General features: G+C 40.1%; 1 long non-coding RNA gene across 1 annotated transcript in view; it reads left to right on the forward strand.

Annotated features, from left to right (window-relative positions):
* LOC148685651 (uncharacterized) overlaps positions 1 to 25,012 on the forward strand; it is a 102,451-nt gene that overhangs the window by 43,848 nt on the left and 33,591 nt on the right. The window contains exons 2-3 of the long non-coding RNA XR_015950062.1: positions 92 to 233; positions 1,309 to 1,393. This is a non-coding gene — a long non-coding RNA (uncharacterized LOC148685651). The remainder of the gene's footprint in view (positions 1 to 91; positions 234 to 1,308; positions 1,394 to 25,012) is intronic.

Raw genomic sequence — 25,012 nt, forward strand, 5'->3', positions numbered from 1 at the left:
GGAAGCACATTGAAAGTTTGCTCTTTCCAGTAACCAAAAGCAAAAAAGCATTTAATAAGTTTTCTCTATAACTCTGACACTGTCATTACAGGTGTTTGCTTACAATCCGGCTGCATCAACAGCCTCCAGTTCTGCTCGCTCTGAGACAGCCACGAAAAATTTGGGGAAGGGGCAACAGCAGCTTGAAAAACCTACAGAGGTGTGGGTGGACTTACTTTTAAATCTGCAACATAGTAAGTGGTGCTTAAAAAACACTGTACTACATTTGCAGAATGTGAAACGTGAAGCAAAGACTAGTATTATGGAGATGGCTTTTAAATGAATGACGTTTCATTAAATATATTGATTAGACTCAATCTAATTCATCTTTTTAATGAAAGGATATAATTAATTAACATTGGTGAATGGTGTTACTGATGATCTTTGAAGGACATACTGAACATCTTGCAAAATCTGGCATAGATAATACTGGAACTCCATCTGCTCTTCACCTTATGTTAACATTCCAGTCTTTTAAAAATATGTAGAGGTGTGCATTTGTGAGTGTTGCATCATCATCATCATCATCATCATTGGCAATATTATCATATCTGCAACTAAGAGGATAGTCTAGGTGTCACAAATATCTTCCTGCCCCCCCCCCCCTGTAGAATCTAGTGACCAAACAAGCAGACATGACTTAGTCCTTTCTATTCACATGGTGAGCTCTACTGGACAATCTTATTGTAGGAAGTGAGGATTGCCATGGAGAAGCTAATTCATAACAACTGTAGCACTGAGAGAGCTGCCTGCCATTTTAGTATTTCAACTCAGACACAAAAAGTTTTACAAAGTGAAACATGAGTTGATCCTGAGTCAGGAAAGATTGATGATGATTTTTTTTTTGGTGTTGGACTCTAGTCCCTTTTCTTATTACATAACCATTTCATATGCCTAGGACCTATCAGCACTAAATCCTTGTGGGGGTGGGATTTTTTTATATAAGTTTTCCTAGTTTATATCAAGATCAGGAAGCTGGACTATGACTGTGGCTCCTGTATCATACTCAATTGAGCCAACTCCAGCCTGATTTGCCCTGCTTTCCCCACTGAGCTCAGGAAAATGGATGTGTTTAAGTAACTGTTCCTTCTTTGGATCCTCTGTGCAGCATATCTTGTCCTGAGCTTAGTTCAGGAACTGCACAGGGCAATCAAATACTTCCTGTTTGTGGCCATGAGGATATCAGAGATGCAACCATGTACTTAATGCAACCATGTACTTAATTCGTTCCGGAGGTCTGTTCTTAACCTGAAACTGTTCTTTCATTAGATTTTGCTAATGGGGCCAACTGCTGCCGCTACGCCGCCAGCACACACTTTCCATTTTCATCCTGGGGCAAAGTTCTCAACTCGAGGTAACTCTTCCAGGTTAGCGGAGTTTGTAACCTGAAGCGTTTGTAACCTGAGCCATTTTTAACTCGAGGTACCACTGTACTCACTAAATTTCTGCAAAATTCATAGAACTGTAGCCACAAAATAGTTTTGATTGGTGAAAGATGTATCAGAACGTTTTTTTTAAATCTTTGGGGCATTCCTGGGCTGTGGCTCCACTCCTCCAGCAGTATCCAACTGGTGCCCTTGCAGAAACCGAAGGTTTTTGATCCAGCCAAAGACAGCTGTTAACAAAGAAAGAGACAAGCAATTATTGTCAATTCACACACACACACACGCACACACGCACACACACACACACACACCATAACACCCAGCACCCCGTGAAAATTGATTCTGGGAGGTCCCCCAACTAGGGATGGGAGATAAATTTCATTCTGTTTGCATTTAATGTTCACACTTCCCAAAACAATACATGGCCTGAAACACACCCATTCTTCAAAATCTGCACTTCTCCAAATTTTGCAATGCAGTTCTCCAGCCAAGAAATGTATACAAAAGTGTATATACTGGGGCAAAGTGTGAATAATAGCATACAAAAATGCATTATATGTGTATATTAGGCAAAATTGCATACAGACATATATAATGAGAAATTCTCTCTAAAATCCTGGTCGGTTTTCATGAGGACTTTTTGATACAAAAAGAATTCCAACTTAATTTAAGATTGGAAAAATGAGAAATGGAAAGAAAATGGAACTGACTGATTCTCCCATCACTATACCTAATGTCCTAGAAAATATTTTTTTTGGCACACAAATCACCTTCCCCTTCCTCTGTCAGCAGTTGTCTTCACCGGATCAATAGCACTAGGAGGACCAATTGCATGAGTTAGTTGTGCCGTCAGTATAAGAGGGTTCTGCAAGGCAAGAAGTGTTTCATATTGAATTGTATTACATATAGTAGAAGCTTGCAAGAAAATAATTGTCTAGTTAGTTTAAATCAAACTCTGCCATGGCCCTTGCTGCTGTCTTAGAGTTTATGTATCATTGTATTTATGTTCGTGTATTTCTGAAAATGATATGGACCTGTTACTCTGCTCTCACTGTACCCTAGTTTCCAGAATTCTTTCCTTTCCTGCCAATACTTCACATCCATGGTGATAAATAAGGCTTTGCCACTTTCCCAATTTCTTCAAGCTCACTCCATTCTTTACCACTATCAGCACAGTTTCCCTCTTTCTCAATGCCCCTCTTATTCTCTCATGACACTTTCAGCTAGCCTCTTGAGCTGTTTTCCAGCCATAATAAATATATTCCCCATTCCATTGCTTGCCCAACTTGATTTTCTCTGTTTTCTGCCTTCTATGTCATTTTCTTCAGCTCTCCTCCTCTTCCATTTTTTCCTTCTCTTAGGTTCCCGTTTTTACATTTGCTACTTTTCCTGTCTGTTCTTTCAGTGACCAGTGACCTTATCTATAGATTCTGTAGTAATAGTTTCTCTATCTTCTGGTTTAAATTGCTAACCCCAACCTCCCCAATAGCTCCTCCTCTACCTACAATTTATGTAAAGTTTTAATCTCAGACAAACTGTTCCCTTGCAGAAAAATACTTTCCTTGTTTCTTTAAGCAGTTGAGATGTTTGTCCACATTCTATGAGATCACATCAGTCCGGGCAATTGCTTCTGAAAACCTCCAAGCACTTTAACTGAACACAATGTGACTAGACCAGTATCTATCTGCATTGTTTTGACATGTAATTATTATTTCATAAAAGATTGGCAGAAATTGCTAAAACGCCCTCCCCCTACAATCCCAGAATTTAATCCGAGTCCTCGGTGTACACACAGGGATTATGCTATGCACACATACTTTTCACACAACTAAAGATTTTCTAATGCACTTGAACTTTAGCAACAGGCTTTGTACATGCAACAATGATGTATTCAGCGATGAAGTTAATAAGAAAGCCCACCTACGTTTGCACTCGATCTCATGTGCACAATGTAGCTCTGGAGCACTTTGGGTTGGGATGCATGTATTCAAATACCACCATGCAGTTGTTGATGGAAAGAGAGCAGAATGAAGGGGAAAGCTTGCTTCTGATCCTTCACTCTCCAGACAGAAGACAGGGGTGGGGGCCATTCATTCACATGTTGATCATATAGGACAATAACAGTCTGAATCAGCATTTCATTTAGCTATGCCACACTCTAATTAAGGATAGATGTAATCTGAAGCAGCATTGATACCTGACTTAACCTGTGACTGCAGGCAAACACTGGTTTGCCTACTTAGATGCCTAATAGCAATTGTTCTTTTGTCAAAAAAATTGGGGGGGGCGGGGGGTTGTTACTATGTTTTAATGATTGGGGTAACAGGAAGCATTATTTTTTTTAAAAAAACCTATTAATTAAATTAGTTGTGGGCTATTTAAATATGTTATTTCCTACTTTTCTTCTGTGACACATGATATCATACCAGAGTGGTATAGTGGTGGCCTAGCACCTGGGAGATTAGGGTTCAAATTGTCCCTTTGCCATGAAACTCACCATGTGGCCTTGGGCCAGTCGTTACCTCTTAGCATAGCCTACCTTACAGAGTTGTTGTGAGGATGAATTGGGGCAGGGAAAAGCCATACAAACCACCCTGTGCTCCTTAAAGGTGAAATATAGATGCAATGAAACAAACAAACAAACAAGATAGACAGGCAGCTGGACAGACAGAACTGCTGTTCACATAATGCCAAACCAGGGTTTCTTGTTATGTGTGAATTACCCTGAAAATAAACTCAGAGTGAAGAATATGCAGGTATGAGTTTCTAAAAAGTACTTGGTTGAGGAGGGGGTGGGAAGGAATAGCTTGTCAAGATTTCTTTTTAGAATTATGCTTATATTTTTAACAATTATTTTTAACATAATGATATTTAATATGAAAAATGAGTCCTGGCTGATTCCTCTCTCTCATTTAAGAAAACAGTATGTTTCGGATTAAAGCATATGTCTCAAAATGGAGTATTTTTTCCTTACACAAACTGCATAGCAATTGTTTGTGTGTGTGTGTGTGTGTGTGTGTGTGTGTGTGTGTGTGTGTGTAACTTATCTACTTTAATGTTTAATTTCCTTTCAAATATTCTAGCACTGTGAAAGTAAGTATCAGGAGATTCAATGGCGTTTTTAAGGGAGCATTGCGGCCAGCTTATAGGAAGAGGGTTGTTGTTGTTTTTTATCAGGGAGGAGGGGATTAAAAAGGGGAAAAATTTGCCACATCTGCCTTTCAGTACACATCACTGTGCACTGCTCATATGCATACAGTACAACTATTGATGCACACCAGTCTAACCCTGCCCCATCTGAGGCAGCAAGAGTAGAATCACCCCCCTTTGTCTTCGTGCTTACATATCTTTGTATATTCTGCATATGCATGAAATAAATGCCTCTTGGTAGGTGTCTGGTGTGTTCAATACTGATCATATTTGGGAGCCTCCCTGTACATTCACAAAAGAACCTTATGTGCTCTTGTTAAAGATGCAAGCTAAGCTCTGAATGTCAAAAGTATGCACTTCATGTTTGAAATGGTGTGGATTGTGAGTTATATATATATCTCTGTTAACCATATTTCGTTGGCTATCTATATTCTAGAAAAGATAGTTCCCACTAGTGTGTGTGTGTGTGTGTGTGTTTGTGTGTGTGTGTGTGTGTGAATATAAAAATAGGGGGGGGGGAGTGGACTGAGAGCTGTCGGAAGGGTTTTTTTAAATTAAAAAAATATACTGACAGTTGAGTATTGACTGGCTTTTTAACACACACTCCTCTAATTCTAATTCTTAATTAGAATGCCATAGCTAATTAATAAGTTTTTTCCAATTATAAATTAACTTAGGATCAGAACTCTGGCTTTGCATGTAATTTCCTATAATCGCTAAAGCTACTGCAAAAAACATGTCTCCTACCAACCGTAACTTTTTTTTATTTAACACAGACAGACAAGTTCTCACTGGGTTTAAATTTTGCAGCAAATTATCTCTGTTGGGATTTATGGAAGAATTTTCTTTTCTTTTCTTTCTTAATCGCAAATGTTTTCTTCTCGCGCCACCCCCCTTTTCCGCAACCTTTTTTTCAATCTTAACCAAAACAGGCTACTGAATGGACAATTTCTTTTTGAGATTTTTTTTTTAAAAAAGGAAAAGAATTCATCTTAATGTTTTAATGTTATTACAGAGAAGGAAGAAAGAGAGCAGGTGATAATTCGTTGTCGCCCCCCCCCCTCCCTCATAACCGTTATCACCTTTTCATGGTTTCTTCAAAAATGATTTGGGAGGTGCCCTCATGGTGTTCATTTATAGAATCTTAACTGGAGAGACACTTATCTCTTTAGTAATGAACCAGTATAATTAAAGGTGGGAATGTGGAAGAGTTCAGGCTCTGGCAACATGTCACATAGTTGGCTGCTGCAATTCCTCCGTGGTTTATCAAAGACTACTCCTTTAATATGGAGATTACACTTATGTACTTGCCTGAACTTGAAAGGCATTTGCCTAATTTACTTATTAATGAGATGTAAATCTATTTGTACGGCACGTCACAAGTTTCCTGAAATCGCTGCTACTTAACTGGCGATAAACCCTATGATTTAAACGAAAAATAATACATTTAGCTTCCACATTCATTCTGTTAAAAATTGATATAGTCTATGTTAAATTTATTAATATTGCTTGCTGTCATTCAGTTTGCAGCTCTTACTGAAATATGACTTGACAGCGGCCGCATTAAAGATGTATGCCATTGTATTCAACAAAGATTAATGAAGCCCGGTAAAAATAGCTGTAAAAGAGAAAGTGATCCGAATGTAAAATCAGTGAATTAAATGAGGCCTTGCATACCATTTGTTAATATGCATGAGGAGGGAGGCAGCGAATGAAAATGTCTCCCTGCAAAGTTCATTTGGGAATGTTTCAATATTGTCTGAATACCACCAAACTACTGAACAGCAGCTTAATAGAGACCCATGTTCCACTAAGGTCTGTCCAGGTGCCCTATGAAACAGAGGCAAACACACACACACACACACCAGATTTGCTTCCAAACAGAATTGGAGATATGCAATCTAAATAACTTGATCCGTACCAAAGAAAATCCATCTAATACACATATGAGCATAGATGTGTCTTCTCTGCCTCCCAGACTTCTCAGGCTGTCTATAAGTGTTGGCTTTCAGTAATAAAGCTACTAGTGATATGGAGCTTTAATGTTATATATGCCTCTTTTATGGAAGAATTGTATGAAGTAATACTTACAGGGATTAGATGCCAAAGATTTATAAAAGGTTAATATGTCTGTCTGTCTTGGCTGTCATACCTTTTCATACACTGAGATCTATGAAGTGATTTTTCTTTTTCTTCTGCAGAGTTCCTTAGGATATTCTGCCGCCTCCCCAGATGCTGATTTATTTCAACATGGTTCATTATCAAATGCTGCTGAATTTATAACCTAACAGGTTAAGAGTTCCAAATAAATTAGCAAGAACATAAAATACTATACAGTAATCACAGGGTAAACATAGCATATTTATCAATCAAGATGCAGGGTGTTTGTACAGGGCTTGAGCTACCACTAGCAGTCTTGCTTAAAGATTTGAATATTTTCTGCAAGGTCAAAGGTGCCTCACAATAGGCCATGTTGAAAGTCCCCCTCCTTTCCTTTTTCTTTAGGGATTATTTTTAATTTGGCTAGGTAGATCTTCGGCAGCAGAGTCATAATGCACCAGAAAAGATTGTCAGCTTGGAGGCAATTTGGAGGTATAATATGCACACATGCAGTATGAAACCTTGTAGAAAAGCTCTGCCTAAAGCATAAATTGTCCCAAAAGGATGAAAACCAGTGTTTAAATTCAGAACAATTTAGATGGATTTTTGTTCTGAGTCTCAGCTTATGTCACCACCAGATCTTAGCACTCGAATTCATAGCCCATGTTTCGTGTTTGCCATATTGAAAATTATTATTATTTCACACTATGCACTAATACACAATGCTCAGGTGTTGGAGCATTGTGTATTGTTACTCGCTCCCAAGGGACTCAACAGTTCTGGGATTGTTGACACAATCTATTTTTTAAAAAATATCTTTGGATTAGAGTGGGATGGTCTGTCCCTGCTACTGGCAATCTAAGTTATTGTGTATATCTGGGATTAAATAAATTTAAGGCTAGTTGGCCATGCAAGGAAGTGTTGACTCTTCTGCGTTAGTGGAAATTGTGACGTTCACTCAGGGCAAACGGAGTCATATTCCCACATAGGTTTATTTGGGGTGTAAGGGATGTAATTGAGCGATGCACAATTTATTTCACCATACCCAACATAGCATGACTTCTGTACATCAAAGTACATTTAAAAACAAACTATTTTCGTGGCACTGAAGTTAATGGGAAAGAGAGTCCAGCTCTAAGGGACTGTTTGAGATGCAGGGTTGCAAAAAGAGGTTTGTTTGGCCAGAGCACCAGCACCAGAAATGGTTTGTTCTGATGACTGGATCTCTTGTGGATAGGGGCTGCCAAGCGCTGCTGCAGGGATGTTTTTATATAACTTTAAACGTTCCGAGGCACCACACAAGGTTGTGACTGTTCCCAGTAGTAAATGGTGGGCTAAGCCACTGCTGCACAGCTAACCTCTAGTCATTTGGGTCACTGCTGCTTAGCAGGAGGTAGAGGGGTGGAGAGGTGAGCTGATGCATTTTCCCTTTCCTACTCTTGAGCAAAACTAGAGTTATGCCGACCACAGCAAGTAGAAGAGGGAGTATAAGAGAAGTGGAAGAACCTTAGCAGTCTCATTTGCAGAGGAACATAGGAAGCCCTGTGCCCAACACCCTCCAAAGCAACTTTTGATACAGGTGTGCCACACAGGAGTAGCTCAATAGCTTCCGATGTTGAGACAGATGCACTTTTCCTCTTGAGCACCCAGGAAATTGTGGTTCCAATTCTTAGTACAAACACCTCAAACAATTGGTCTGTACCTACTTTTGCATTGACTCCAGTGGTTTGTGGGTTGATTTGAATTGCTGGAGCTAGGGGGGCTAGATTTCAACCTGTTCTGTAGTCAAGCATTACACAGCCTAGCTCGTGTGGGCTTTCAGAGGATCAGCAACACAGAATTTTAGGAGTTGAACCCAAAAAACAGTTTGAGAATACTGAGTTCACTACCTCTTTAAAAAAAAAACCAACCCAAAACTTGCCTACCATTATATTGCTGAAAAGCCATCTGTCCAAATTCAAATATGTAATTGGAAAGTGAGCAATTTATTGCTGCTTTTGGGAGAAATAACCAGTGCCACTGATGCTGTTGCTCCTACTTCCCATTCTCTTCTGAGTTTAATGCATCTTGCTGCTAGTGGAGTGCATGAGAGGCTTTAGTATATAACATACTAAATGTGTAAAATACTAATAGTTCCCCTTGAACTCGCCACCTTGTTAATCAGTACTCTTTCAGCATTGACACCTTCTGTTACTTTAATTCTTTAACGTTTTGGTCCCTTATGCTCAATGCAATGCATCTTTCCTGAGAACTGGCTGGTTTCCAGTTGTCAAGTTGCTTTTCTCTAGCTTTCTAAGATGTCCATCTGGGCAATCAGAGGTAGGGAGGCAGGCTAATTTCTTAGCAACATACTGCCAGATAGCATTTGGAAGGAATAAGATAGCAGAGAAAAATAGAACACTGGCAAGAACCAGAGCTGTCAAATTGCCTGTAAAAGAGCAGACAGGGTTGGCATAATTTTATCCACATTTTAAGATCAGAAGCATTTTGAGCCATTAATTGGGGAAAACAGATTCTGACAAGAAAACAATGAAGAACTAAGTCAACATGGTCTCCTTTGTTATGCATAGATTTCTTTTTTTAAAAGAAGAAGTGGAAGCACTTTTAAATACCCAGAAACTAGAAATATGAGTTTATGCCCCTTGCTAGGGCTGGAATGATTATCATGCTTAGTTGTTGTTGTTTAGTTGTTTAGTCATGTCCGACTCTTCGTGACCCCATGGACCAGAGCACGCCAGGCACTCCTGTCTTCTACTGCCTCCCACAGTTTGGTCAGACTCATGTTGGTGGCTTCGAGAACACTGTCCAAACATCTCGTCCTCTGTCGTCCCCTTCTCCTTGTGCCCTCCATCTTTCCCAACATCAGGGTCTTTTCCAGGGAGTCTTCTCTTCTCATGAGGTGGCCGAAGTATTGGAGCCTCAGCTTCAGGATTTGTCCCAGTGAGCACTCAGGGCTGATTTCCTTCAGAATGGATAGGTTTGATCTTCTTGCAGTTCATGGGACTCTCAAGAGTCTCCTCCAGCACCATAATTCAAAAGCATCAATTCTTTGGCGATCAGCCTTCTTTATGGTCCAGCTCTCACTTCCATACATCACTACTGGGAAAACCATAGTTTAACTATACAGACCTTTGTCGGAAAGGTGATGTCTCTGCTTTTTAAGATATACTATACAATAAGAACAAAATTAGTAATTCCACTACATTGCTCAGTTGCAAGAAACAGTAACACTGCCATGTTGACCACCATAAGGATCACAACGACAAGATACTCCCTTCTTAGCTCTTTGTGTAAGAATATATATATGAGACTGTCTTCCCTCTGAGAAAACTGTTCCTAGTTCTTCTGGCACTTTGAAATTGATTTCCTCTAGAATTTTGGAGTCAACAATACATTTGGCAGATCGAGTAATATGCAGGGGGATTCCCTGTGCACCCATATTTCGTGCATGTGTAGAATTTAAGAAACCAAAGCAAATAGTTATGAATGAGCATTTGATCAAACTTTCGCAGCACTCTGAAGTACCTACTGTTGGTGATGTTTAGCATGACTATTTCGCCAGGAGTTTTGATTCAGAAATTTATATACTGCTTAATGTTCAGAATTTCTAAGAGGTGAAGTCTATGGTACAATTGCTTTGTATTGCATAGGACATTGTGCTGCCAAATATGTTAAAACCCCAAAATACTATGAGAATACCAATGATGAGAATATCAGACATTTCCTTGATGGTTATGTGACAGGTTCAGCCGAAACACTAAGGATTTTAACAGAGGGCCTTCTCGGTAGTGGTGCCCGCCCTGTGGAATGCCCTCCCTTCAGATATCAAAGAAATAAAACAACTATCTGACATTTAGAAGTCATCTGAAGGCAGCCCTGTTTAGGGAAGTTTTTAATGACTGATGTTTTAATGTATTTTTAATCTTTTGTTGGAAGCTGCCCAGAGTGGCTGGGGAAGCCCAGCCAGATGGGCAGGGTAGAAATAATAAATTATTATTATTATTATTATTATTATTATTATTATTATTATTAGATTTTCAGAATGTTCAAGGTAATATTTTGTATTTTCCTAGAATCACAGTACTCAGCCATTATTTCCATTACTGCCTAATTTCAGGAACAGCAGTGTTACTAATTGTCTCTGCATGCTTCTTTCAAGCTGGTAGAGGAGAAACACAGTTTATGGCATGAAGACGGATGCTGCAAGGCAGAAGGTCAAAGTCATGATTTGTTGTGCTCCTCATATTATCCTCTAATGCTATCAGCATAAGTTACCTGAATTTGGGAAGATAATAGTTTTGAATTTGGGAAGTTCTTTCCATAAGCCCTACAACTCTTTCATTAGGTGAACCATGACTCATTAATAAAATGGTGAAAATTTTCAAAAACAAAAATTAACGGGATAATAGAAGAGGTGGGAAGAGATATATATAAGTTGCTCTGCATACCATTGTGAGGACAATTTCGCTCCACTTCTGTCAATGTCATTCATTGCTGTCATTCATTGCTGTGACGATGAGGGTTAGGGTTACTTAAGGTTGCTTTGAGGGTTCCATCCCTTTTTAAGTATCTCTAAGCCAGCAATCCCTCGTGTTAAACAGTAGTAGAGGCTAACAAAAGGACAAGAAAGAGGAACAGTCATCATTGTATCAAGGTGAAATATGTGGCACTGATGCAGGAAGGGGAAAAATTGAGCATCAAATTACTATGGCAATGACTGAGAAATGAAATAGCTATAGAAAGAGAGTCAGCGGGACTGCAAATTGGCACATGAGTTCTCAGTACCGACTTTACTGGTAGAAAGCCAAATTCAGAGTGCCCTCCATCATCCCCCTGTAGCATTTTATAGTCACTAATGACATTTTATTGCTCAAGGAGTCATTCAGCCATATATAGGTGGGAATTTTCCTTGACTTATTTTACTGTATCTCTGGTCTGATCTGGTGTGGAGTCAGTCTTTTAGCTTCTGAAACTTCTGTAGAAGGTGTTATGAGCTGTAAATGAAGTGAAGTGGCCAGAGGCTTTGATTTCTTATGGTTAAATAATAATAATACATGGCACTTTGCTTCTTCAGAGCTTGTGCCTTTTATAGCCTAGTGTTTACCTAAGAAATCATGAACAATCAGTTTAAGAGACTGTGCAAAACATGCCAACTGAACAAATTTTCCTATTCTAGATGGTACAGTGGCCACAACCTTTGGGCCATTATTAGAAGCAATAATACCAAGGTTGAAGGAACAAGTGAACATGCTGCTTTGAAATCTAGCACAGGTTGCCTCCAATGTATGCTTTTCTAATATTTTAACTTGGAATAATCCCTTTTGGTCACTCTAGGAAAGCTTGCATTTTAGATTGCTGTACATTTTTTTAAAAAATGACATTAAAGCAACCAGGAAATGAAAATTTGGTAGTCTGATTATCCAATTACACAATCTGTATAATTGTGCTTTGTATAGTTAATGTATTCCAGCTGCAAATATCAAGGGTTTTTGTTTTGTTTTCGGTTTTAGGATCTAATTTCTTTTTAATTTGGAGATATATGAGATGGTGGTAAAATGATTGCTGGAGCACACAGGGATGATTTACCTAAAAAGAAGTTATGGGGATTTAGGAGACTAGAAGCCATTGGGTCATTTTCACATTTAGAAGATCATACAGCCCAATAAGTATTCCCTGATGAATTTGAAATACACAGTTGCCCGGTTCACACATAATGCTAGGTCACTGTTTATTTATACTAACTATTGTTAGTTTGAATGAGTGAACCAAGCCCTGAAGAATGTGATTTTTTGCCGGGGGGGGGGGCGGTGGCATAAATCACAACATGAAGTCATGGTTTACTGTTGATTTATGAATTATGGCTTGTTTGAAATGGCTTGGCAATATGTCTGAACCCAACAGTCTTGCTTAACCCATTGTTTGTTTGGCTATTCCACCACTGATGTTCATTTTAAGCCACAGAAGCACAAGGCAAGAGCAACTGGAAAAGAAATTGAGCTTTGTAGAAACAAGCCTTGTCTATGAGATAACTCATTGTTACACAAACTATGGCTTAGTGTTATGTGCGGGTGCAGCTACTATGATTGTTGTTGTTGTTGTTTAGTCGTTTAGTCGTGTCCGACTCTTCGTGACCCCATGGACCATAGCACGCCAGGCACTCCTGTCTTGCACTGCCTCCCGCAGTTTGGTCAAACTCATGTTCGTAGCTTCGAGAACACTGTCCAACCATCTTGTCCTCTGTCGTCCCCTTCTCCTAGTGCCCTCAATCTTTCCCAACATCAGGGTCTTTTCCAGGGAGTCTTCTCTTCTCATGAGGTGGCCAAAGTATTGGAGCCTCAGCTTCACGATCTGTCCTTCCAGGGAGCACTCAGGGCTGATTTCCTTAAGAATGGATAGGTTTGATCTTCTAGCAGTCCATGGGACTCTCAAGAGTCTCCTCCAGCACCATAATTCAAAAGCATCAATTCTTCGGCGATCAGCCTTCTTTATGGTCCAGCTCTCACTTCCATACATCACTACTGGGAAAACCATAGCTTTAACTATACGGACCTTTGTCGGCAAGGTGATGTCTCTGCTTTTTAAGATGCTGTCTAGGTTTGTCATTGCTTTTCTCCCAAGAAGCAGGCGTCTTTTAATTTCCTGACTGCTGTCACCATCTGCAGTGATCAAGGAGCCCAAGAAAGTAAAATCTCTCACTGCCTCCATTTCTTCCCCTTCTATTTGCCAGGAGGTGATGGGACCAGTGGCCATGATCTTGGTTTTTTTGATGTTGAGCTTCAGACCATATTTTGCGCTCTCCTCTTTCACCCTCATTAAAAGGTTCTTTAATTCCTCCTCGCTTTCTGCCATCAAGGTTGTGTCATCTGCATATCTGAGGTTGTTGATATTTCTTCCGGCAATCTTAATTCCGGCTTGGGATTCATCCAGTCCAGCCTTTCGCATGATGAATTCTGCATATAAGTTAAATAAGCAGGGAGACAATATACAACCTTGTCGTACTCCTTTCCCAATTTTGAACCAATCCGTTGTTCCATATCCAGTTCTAACTGTAGCTTCTTGTCCCACATAGAGATTTCTCAGGAGACAGATGAGGTGATCAGGCACTCCCATTTCTTTAAGAACTTGCCATAGTTTGCTGTGGTCGACACAGTCAAAGGCCTTTGCATAGTCAATGAAGCAGAAGCAGACGTTTTTCTGGAACTCTCTAGCTTTCTCCATAATCCAGCGCATGTTTGCTATTTGGTCTCTGGTTCCTCTGCCCTTTCGAAATCCAGCTTGCACTTCTGGGAGTTCTCGGTCCACATACTGCCTAAGCCTGCCTTGTAGAATTTTGAGCATAACCTTGCTAGCGTGTGAAATGAGCGCAATTGTGCGGTAGTTGGAGCATTCTTTGGCACTGCCCTTCTTTGGAATTGGGATGTAGACTGATCTTCTCCAATCCTCTGGCCATTGCTGAGTTTGCCAAACTTGCTGGCATATTGGGTGTAGCACCTTAACAGCATCATCTTTTAAAATTTTAAATAGTTCAGCTGGAATATCATCACTTCCACTGGCCTTGTTATTAGCTGTGCTTTCTAAGGCCCATTTGACTTCACTCTCCAAGATGTCTGGCTCAAGGTCAGCAACCACACTACCTGGGGTGTACGAGACCTCCATATATTTCTGGTATAATTCCTCTGTGTATTCTTGCCACCTCTTCTTGATGTCTTCTGCTTCTGTTAGGTCCTTACCACTTTTGTCCTTGATTATGGTAATCTTTGTACGAAATGTTCCTTTCATATCTCCAATTTTCTTGAACAGATCTCTGGTTTTCCCCATTCTATTGTTTTCCTCTATTTCTTTGCATTGCTCATATAAGAAGACCCTCTTGTCTCTCCTTGCTGCTTTTTGGAAATCTGCATTCAGTTTCCTGTATCTTTCCCTATCTCCCTTGCATTTTGCTTGCCTCCTCTCCTCCGCTATTTGTAAGGCCTATGAGATAACTCATTGTTACACAAACTATGGCTTAGTGTTATGTGCGGGTGCAGCTACTATGATATAGCTGGTGTATTCCAACTCCATGTGCAGAAACTGAGTACCATGTATGAATCAACTGCACAGGATGTGCAAATGTACAAATAGGACATATGGCTAAAAAGAGATGGGATTCTGTTTCCAAACCATGCAAGAGGTGGATGCCTAGAAAAAGTATTGAAACCAGGGGTGTGTGTGTTCCCTTTTGGGCTATGGTGTTGCACACTGATAAGCCAAAAGTCTTCCACCTCACCCTATGGCTCACTGCTTTATGGCTTATCCCATGAATAACCTGCGCCTTACCAGTCCTAGACTAAATGCTATTGCCACTATTACAGATGGGTCTTGAACTAGAAAAGAGAGAAAGGGCAAAAGCTGGCAAAGAAAAATATACATCCCTCCCCTCTAGAGAGGTGAATGTTGCTATAGGTATTGCCCTCCCTAATGGATTCAGAAGTCTCAAGTTACTTGCCATGAAGGGAACAAAGGAGAAAATGAAGACTGCAATGAGACTTATGACTGCTTTAATTTTGCCCCTACAGTATAAAATGGAACCATTTAAAAATTTTTCTCTAAACCCTGCATAGGAGAGCAATAAAACTAGTTTTCACACTTTCCCCTCTAAGTGTTTTAGTCTGAACGCATGAGCCTCTGGCAAACACTGGAACATCAGAGCATCACATCATTTTTCATTTTGTTGTTACTGTGGTAGTGGTGCTGGGTTGTTTTTTTATATATATAATGTTTTGCTTCAGGATGTTATCATTGCAGAATGCATCATCCAAGCAGAGTTGTTGTTGTCTGTGCTAAACCATGAATGTGCAACCATAGTTACCTCTTCTGTTTATTTTGTTCCAGCAATTTCATTAATTGTAAACCTGTTCACTGTTTGCTAGTGAGCTATCACTGTGTGTTGTTTACTAATAGCTTTAGCTCTGAGGATTTCTGGGTACACATGAAGGGTCTTCTGATAGAAATTATGTGTGTGTGGCGGGAGGGGGGGGGCAATCTTCCAGGGAGAAAAAAAAAGCAATGCAATTTTTCAATATGTGGCACATTTACTATAAATAGTGGGAATCCGTCAACTCAACTAAGCATTTCATGGGAACCTCCATATCAAAGGAGACCATTTGGAAAACAGCCTTTGTCTTAAATGTGTCTGTAGACAGTGCATTTGTTGGTTTTTGAGTAAATCCAAGCCTATTTATAAGCTCATCTGTTACATGAAGGGGATATGGAAATAGCTCCCTGTTGCATGAAAATTATCTATACTCTACTAGAGACAATACACTTAGCCTACTGAAAGTAATAGAGTGAAGTCAGCTTCATAGTTTATTTTAATGGGCAAAGGCTCTGCACATCATAATATCAAATAAACTCCCCGGAAAACACCATCCTCGTATAATTGTATTATACAAGAGGAGTGTCACTTTTTCTTTGGAAGAGCACCATTACACTTTTATGATATACGTTAAGGGGAAACTAGATGGTACCATTGATTCCTCCAGTAGCATTTTTACATCAAAAGACCTATGTCTGCCGTCCAGGTCACTGATATCACAAATGAAGGGAATTTAATGGTCTAAGTTTGGTCTCCTGAGAACAACAGAATAGTTAGTACCACCATAAAGTCTGACAATGTAGCCCCTTTGGCAGGTTTTTGTTGATAATAGGCTTGAACTGCAATCTTTTCGCCTTGGTATAAGGGGATCTTTTACAGGAGGCTTGAGATGCATTAGGGGAATAAAGCAGGGGTAGGAAAAGCTGCTGAGTACATGGCTGCTTTTCACCTGCACCATACCTAGGGTAAGGTTAATGCAGTAGTATCCATGTGAAAACTGCCTCACCCTCGCATTAAAAGGAGCTTATCATTAGGGATTACTGAGCGGCTGCACCAGCTGCAAGTCTTTACTTAAAGACTTAAAGGTAAAGCTCTTTCCATTCCCTATCCAATGACATTTGCAGCTCACTATAATTTATTGAATATCTTCCAAAGAGCAAACACAGGATTTCTCCTGGCACTGTTTTAGTTGGGTTGTAAACGTTTGCCATTTACCAAGAAAGGGGAAGGGGGTGGAGGGACACATTAACACTTTTGCAAAACATGGTGTAATATTTTGAACCTACCTTTTGAACCTTAAGCTGATTCCTGTTTCTTCGAGTCCAGCCTGAACGTTATTTAAAAGTCAAAGTCTTATAGTAGCTTTGCTGTGAAAGTCCTGTGTTTCCCTCCCCAAAAAAGTGCCCATTGTTTTTGCTTTGGCTGACACTCTAAAATGGCAAAAGTATGAAAATTTTAAACTTTTTGCAGAAGAGACCATTTTTTAACACCTACTGTATTTCATAGCCACATTCTCTGTGTCTCGGAATCCTTGAAAGGAATCCAAAGAGAATTTAGTGAGGTTATCTTCATTTATTAAGGCTGCCAATTTATTGATGAAGATGATAAAAAAAAAAAGTTAAAGAAGGCAAATTACATGCCTGGTGATGAAACATTTTCTTCGCCTTCCGGGTAACATGCATGCAAATTATATTAATAGGCTATAATTATGTAAACTTTATTATGTGTGTTAAAGATAACATTAAAATTATAAGACAAATGACACTTAATCACCAAAGGAGGATAATGACAAAAAAGTCAGCAAAATGAATGGGCATCATAAAGATTGTTGTGCTTCTTTGCACAATGACCCTTTATATTATAATAAAATAAAATAATAATAATGAATAATGTTCCACACACTATGTTTCACCTTCAAATCACTCTACAAACATTGTCTGATTATTATACAAGCATTTGGGTTCAATCAGTCTGTGCAACTTTGTGCACTGTGCGTAAGACCTTTCCCCAGTCAAACACCCAGATTGTGTTTCTTTCTTCTTCCATTTCATACTGTATGATGCTAGATTTAACAAGTTAGCAAAAATGAATGATTGCAATATGAAATACAGATGACTGTGGTGAAATAAATGGTACCTTTTCCCCCAGAATGAAGTACTTTAAGGGGAAACTTGGAGGAAATGCCATCCGGGTTATTCTAATTACTAACTTCATGATATTTGCTAAATATTATAGAAGGGTTTTCTCAGTGGTTTATGGTTGTTAAATCAATAGCACCCTCATCAGTTACTGATGATCTCTGATGTGAGTCCCAATGCCTCCAACCAATTCAGCTACAACCCCACATGTTGCTGCTTCAGAAAAGCCAGAAAGCCCATAAAGAGGGTAGGGGAGCATATGAGAACACGGAGGGGGAAGGGGAGAGGGGAGAATGACCACTAGCCATGCCCTTTAAGGCTCACATTGCATCACTAAAGCTATTAAGAATGGGACAGCTTTGTGCTGGCAAGGATTTACCATTGCTTTTAAATAGGACCATTCTGCAACTATGCTGGGCCGGTCACTGAGTGCATGCCAAGATGGAAGACTCAGAACATCTTCATTGTAGACCTGGCAAAGGCAAGCCTTTAAGGATAATCGTTTCAGCTCTGCCTTGCTTGCTTTGCAATAGAGGAGCATGCAAAACAGCAACAAAAGGAAATTATTTCACAGGGCTACTAGTCACGTGAAATTTAAGCATCTTGGTCACATCTGCATGCCCAAAATCCACTTGTACGGATGGATGCATGCACCCTGACGCTGCCACTAGCTAATTTACATCTGTTGCAATGGTTGCATCGATTAGCTCGTGTTAAAAGTCAGCACATGTGTGTGTGTGTGTGTGTGTGTGTAGATTCCATCTTCTAACATTATTTTTAACTGGGGGGAAATCAAAATTGCAGTTAATCTTATGCATGAGAGCTAGCAGATTTCAAACCTGCCTGGATTCTCAGCTCCTACCCTAGAAATTCTCACAGATGTGTGTAATCTGCTTTTGAAGGAACAGCACTCTGTAATTGCTCCAAGGCACTTTTTTCTGTTATCATTTCACATATCTCAGATTTCTTCCATGGTGCTAATATCTAATGAAGCCTTGGTCTTGTTGCATAGCATGCACTGGTCCCCACAGCCTGGTATGATCTCTCCTAGATGATAGCGACATTCATAGAGTTTTTGTAAAATGTACATCATGCACACCACTACAGCCACTGTCTCAACCCCCTTGCCCCAAAGGGTGATATTACTACAGAATGCAGCATCCTCACACTAGAGCATTCTCTCAACCTTGGGATGGCATGGCATGGGTTCAAGGCACAGGACGAGTGGGCCTGAGATTCTGGAGAACAAGAGGGAGCAGAAAAGCTGAGGCATAGAGGGAAATGTTAAAGTAGTCAGGTCCCATGTCTCAGAGGGCTAAGTTGGCCAAAGACTCCCACCAGGGACAGGCTGCTTTTTTGTTTGAGTTTATAACTTTATTCTAACAAGACACCTGCCCCAGGCCAATTGTGGAGGGCTTTCCTTATTCAAACCCTTGATGCAAATGTGCTAGGCCATGGGAGGAAAAGAAGCAATATTTTGAAAAACTTGTTTAATATCACAAACCTGTATGGGAATCTTGCAGAGCAACGCTAAATATTCCTTGTCCATCATTAGCACATTTGGCTTGAATGGTGGTGGTGGGGAATCTTGCTGACCTTAATCCCACCTGAATCATAGTTAATAATAGTACATGAAGGTCATTTTCCTGTCAGGCAGGTGTGAAATATTCTGGCTCTTTGCCATTCAGCAAGTCATCCGTCTTAAACGTATATGTTTAGACATGTTCATATTCTTTAATGGTACAACATTTAGTTGGGAAGGATGAAAGTGACAGAGCCGAATCTTCACAAACAGAAAAGGTTACCTCTTTTCTTCTATTAGCCCCAAGACAGTGGAGCAGCAAATTGTGTCCCCACACCACCCACAAAGTCAAGCATCCGGGGCAGCTGAGAAATTCCACAAAACAGCGCAATGACCTTCCTTGCCTTTATTTATTGTCTATCATAATAATCACAATAATTTTCAAAAATAAAAAATGTGGTGCCTTTCATGATAGCCAAAGCAGCCATCTCCCTCTCCCTACTGGTAGGGCTGGCCCTGACTAGACCACTTCGGTTTGCAGCCCTGATGAACGCCTGACTAGCCTCCCTTGATCCCAGGATATTAATCATTATGAATGATTCCCAATGCAGAAAACCATATTGCTGTCTATTTCCCATATGCAAAACATAAATTGTTAATGGGTTTACTGTCCAAAACACTGCTCCAGCTCTATTATGTATGTATGCACTGAAGCTGTGAGAGTGATTTGCTAATCTGGAGGCTGTGGTAAATATTTCTTTGTGTCAGTCTTTCATCTGCATTCCTAAACTTCATAACAAAACTTCAAGGAGCGGGGGAGAAAGAAACTATTAGCTGCGAATTAGACATTCTCAGGGAAGCCTAGAATTATTTTTCAGGACAGAGGGCTCAATTTCTCAATCTCAGGTGTATGATTAAAATCAATTAAATCACTCTTCCAATGTCAGCGTCAAGATTCTCCTGACAAATGAAATTATGCGAGAAAAGTGTTCTCTTCACTCTTCAACCCTTTCTCAGTATCGCTCACATCCACAAATGAGATCAAAATTTTCAGCTCAGGGATTTCAGAGATATTTTCCATAAGAACATGAAAAATCCCAGGAACCCTATGTAAGTAGACTTTATAGTCTCTAGTGGCAAGATTTTGATGGCCTCTGTATGGTTGGATATATTCATGACTAACAAAAATGAAAAAATTACTGAGCAAAATTTAACCATTTGGACACCACACTTGATTCTCTCCCCCCCCCCAATAAATTAAAGTTTAAAATGTAGCACTATGTACTGTGCTACAAGGGTACACGAGGTAACCTTTGCATTTCTCTTTTTATTCACAGAGATGTCCCGGGTGACATTCTCTTATTGAAAAACTGAATTTTATCAGTCTCCTTCAGTTGCTTCCCAGATATAAGGACAGAAAGCAGGCAGACTCAGCTACAAATGACCACATCATTTCCTAGGGCCCTGAAGGGTTAATAGTAATTTACATTAGCATTCATCAGAATAAAACCATATATTGTGTGCACGCTCTCTCTCTCTCTTTTTGTCTGTGCAGGAAATATAATTGTTAAAATGCAGATATATCTCATTTCCAGAAGTGCTTTCATGTTCCTGGACTATAATACTGGCAAATTATTTACCTCTTAATTTGTTAAAGCATGGACTTAAGTTTAAATTTTGCCCATGAGACTTGCTGTATATATTATTTGCTGGTTTGCTTTCACTCTGTTTTCTTTAGAAACATAAACAAATGTTTTCTGCATTTCAGAAGTTTTCCTATTCCCTATACTTTTTCCTCCACATGCTTTGGGGCAGCAGCATTGCACATAGTATTTTGAAATATATTGTTTTGGTTCTTTTGAAGGAAAACAGCCTGGATTCTACAACAGGAAGAAAAAGAACATTTGGGGTGGGGAAATATGATCTGAGGGGCAGTGAGACAGACAGAGAGAGAGAGAGAGAGAGAGAGAGAGAGAGAGAGAGAGAGAGATGTAGCTCAGTGACAGAGCACATGTGTTCCATGCAGAATATTCCCCGTTCAAGACCTGGCATTGCTAGGTCAGGCTAGGAATGCATTTCCAATGCTGGCATGTAGCTGCTTAATAAGAGCTTTGTTTGCAGCTAGGAGAGTGAGGAAGCAACATACCCTGATACCTGGTATGTAGCCACATGCAGGCGTCAGTGTGGAAGCAGAGCCAGACATGTTATCTCCTTATGAGGAAGTTCCCAAGGATGTAGGAGAATTCAGGGGTGCAGCTGACAGGGAAGGAGACCGGGGCCTTCTTACAAAAGTTGCCTACCTAGGCGTTGAATAGGATGCCTTGAACTGATGCAGTCACCCACCTGAGAAACTGTCAGAGCTTCAGGTGTGGATGAGGGATTTCTGGAGATGGTGGGGCACTTCAGTTTCACTTGCTGAGTTGCTGCCCACCAGATAGGTCTTTCTGAGGTGGCTTTGTGATATCACAAAGGGTGTCTCCAAGCCTCATCACCATGTATGAGCCACACAGGACGTGCGGGAGGATTTGCAGGTATGGGGAGACTTTTTGAAGCATTTCCATGAGGTTTCATTCTGGAGGGACAGCCACAGGCTCCAGGCTGAACTCCAGGTTCCCTGGCTCTTTGGTGTATTTTTTCCAGAATAGTTGGTACACTGGCCCAAAACATGGCAGGCCAAAGGGTTAACTCATGATTGGACTCTTCTGGAATTTTCCCCTACTGCAGTTTAATATGGTTTTTGTCCGAGCATTTTGTCGGCCCCAGCTATACTTTCTACAATCCTGTCAAACCAGTTATATTGCCAACTCTGTTTTTCCAGATTAAAAGCACCCAAAAACAAATTCTGGAAAAATACTCAGCCCTGCTTAATTAAGTCTGAGTACAAACAAGGAGGCGATACTGGGACTTATCAGGTATCCTGTGCTTTATTACTAATCCACATGTGGGAAAGACTGAGCAACAGCAAGCGCTTGAGTGTTTAATGGAGTTATTTAGGGTCCTAGATGCTCACTGCTCGTGATGCCTCTAAAGCAGTGTGACACATGGAGACAATAAAGAAAAATGGGGGGGGAATATGAAGAAGGGTTTTTTGCAGCCCCTGCCTGAGCCCAGCAATGAGGATGGTGAAGCAGAGTTCTGATAAGATCAATTACTTTTTAATTTTATTACCTCTCTGGTCAAGTTTCTAGTGTCAGGATTCTCAAGCCCTAATCAGCATTCAAGGTGTTTATAGCCCACAAGGAAGATCTCACCAGGCAAAGCAAATTCAAGGTGGGATTTACACAACTCTGCTTAGTTCATGTATCTTCTTTTATTATAGTATTATTATGGTATTGAGGAACCACAATGAAATTTTATTTCTTTGGAATTGACACACAATGATTGAAACTCCCAAGAGGCAAACCAAGGAAGAAATCCACCAGAGGCAGTTATGCACTAGAAGTTATCTTCTTTCTCATGTGTTTCCTTTCCCCCTTTTATCCGCGCCCCCCCTCCCCTCCGCACATACAAAATCAACACCTCAAAGTGCTTTTTGGCTTTCATTTTGTTTATTCCAGCCATAAATATTTTATTACTTAAAAAGGGAAGCAGTGCTTGCTCCTAATTGTTTTTGATTAAATATGCTAATTACATTTTGGAATATTAATGACACATACGGTACTAAATGTTTTAATAATGCAATGAAATAAGCTGGCAAATATAACAACAAATTAACCTGAAACTGCTACATGATTTTCAGAATTTTATATTGTACCAATACAAATAAAAGGGTAAAATAAATAGCCAATCCATTCTGGGCTGGACACCTAAGTTTTGGGTTTTTTAAATAACATAAAATTACAATGTGTTGGGCATGCTGTACGTGAACTTCTTAGACCTGGTAGTAAGCTTTGTGTCTCTCTGAATATATGATCCAAGGCTGTGTGCGGCTATTTTAATTTTGGATTGGCTGTAGGAGAGTATTTGGTTCAGGTGTGGGGGAAGATTTCTGCCTTCTACCCAACATCATTCTGAGAAGCCCATCTGTCCCCTCCAGCCTAGTCCTATTTCTCCAGCTGCTGTTATTACACTACCATTCCCAATGCTGTTCTACCATCTTGATTGCAACACATATTTACTTATATTCAGCAAAATGGCTACCTTACCTAGGAAAATATTATGGCTTAGGTAGGTAGTGTTGCACTGCTAGAAGCTGCAGGAACCAGACAGTGAGTATAGGGTAGCATCTAGCCATAGCTGCCAAGTTTTCCCTTTTCTCGCGAGGAAGCCTATTCAGCATAAGGGAAAATCCCTTAAAAAAAGGGATAACTTGGCAGCTATGCATCTAGCATGAAAGATCTTTCTAGTGGGCTAGTTTGCAGACCCTCTGAGTGCCCCTATTTTTCAGGGACAGTCATGGATTTACAGAAGCCATCCCGGTTTCTTATTTGATCCTGGAATGCCCCACTTTTGCCTAGGATGTCCCTATTTTCAGCAGAGAAATGTTGGACGGTATGAGTTTGTAGTCTTGCTGGGCAATGCTGGTTGAATGGTAGTGAATCTAAAGGTCTCTGTACCTTCTTCACACTGTCCCTTCTCACAGTTCCCTTACATGAAAAGTTTTTAGACTTGAATATAAGCTTTAATGGAAGGAGGGGCTGATTGGAATTACAGTCCAAAAGCATCTAGAGGACACCAGGTTGGCAAAGGCTGTAATATAAAATATGGAACAGATACATAGCTGCCAAGTTATCCCTTTTTTACAGGGATTTTCCCTTATGCTGAATAGGCTTCCTCACGAGAAAAGCGAAAACTTGGCAGCTATGAACAGATATTAGAAGTTCTCTTCTGCCAAGATTTGCTACCCTTATGTCCTAGACACAATCTAAAATGACAGGGACAGGAGGCTTGGTTTGAGAAATGTGTTTTTGTCTGTGTGGTAAAAGAGATTCATTTGCCTGTGAGAAGGATCAAAGATTGTGTTTTGAAACCACTGGGAGGTTACCAACTGAGTTCAAGATGAATATGATTTGATCCTTACCCCCAATTTAGGAGCTCAGAATAAACATTGGGTACCCATGTAAGCCAAAAATTAAAGCATTCTTCTTTTGTGGTAGAACAAAATTGGATATATCCTTTAAACCTAATGTGTGATTCCTTCATATTCCTGCTGCAAGGAGAGTGAGTCTTAATTGGCATCAATTAAATCTAACTTTCTTCTCTTTCTTTTAAACTTTTAGTTGACTTCCTTTGCAGTTTTGCTGCAAACCTATGCTTGTTTGCTTGCTTTTTCATTGTAATTGTTTTGGATGGAAAACTTGTTTTCATTGCCTTAATATCTATGTGGGAGAATTTGTAATATAAACAAAAATCAAACATAGCTTTGAATGAACACGCAGAAGATTACCAAGGCCTATCAGATCAACCTAAATTCAAAAGGACAAGGCAGTTTGTTCCAGCAAAGAACTAAAGCCAAGTTGAGAATGGAACAGAACTTAACAAAACCACACACACACACATACACACACACACGCCTCTTTGATATAAAGGGGAGAGGGGAACCTCACCAAGGCCATATTCACACCAAACGTTTCAAGTGCTATGATACCACTTTAAGAAATCATGGCTTCCCCAAAAGAGTTCTGGGAACTGCAGTTTGTTAAAGGTGCTGAGAATTGGTGGGAGGCCCGTATTTCTCTCCCAGAGCCTCAGAGTTACCAGTGAAGAGAGACTTATTGTTAAACCACTCTGGATTCCAGGCAGGAGGCCTCAGTCTAAAATATTTAGGGGCAGGTGTGTCCCCCTCACCAGATCCGTTTTAGATCAGATCCTCTCTAGAGTCCAA

Source organism: Zootoca vivipara, chromosome 5 (genome assembly GCF_965207765.1).
Source record: "Zootoca vivipara chromosome 5, rZooViv2.hap1.1, whole genome shotgun sequence".
NCBI classification, from domain to species: domain Eukaryota; kingdom Metazoa; phylum Chordata; class Lepidosauria; order Squamata; family Lacertidae; genus Zootoca; species Zootoca vivipara.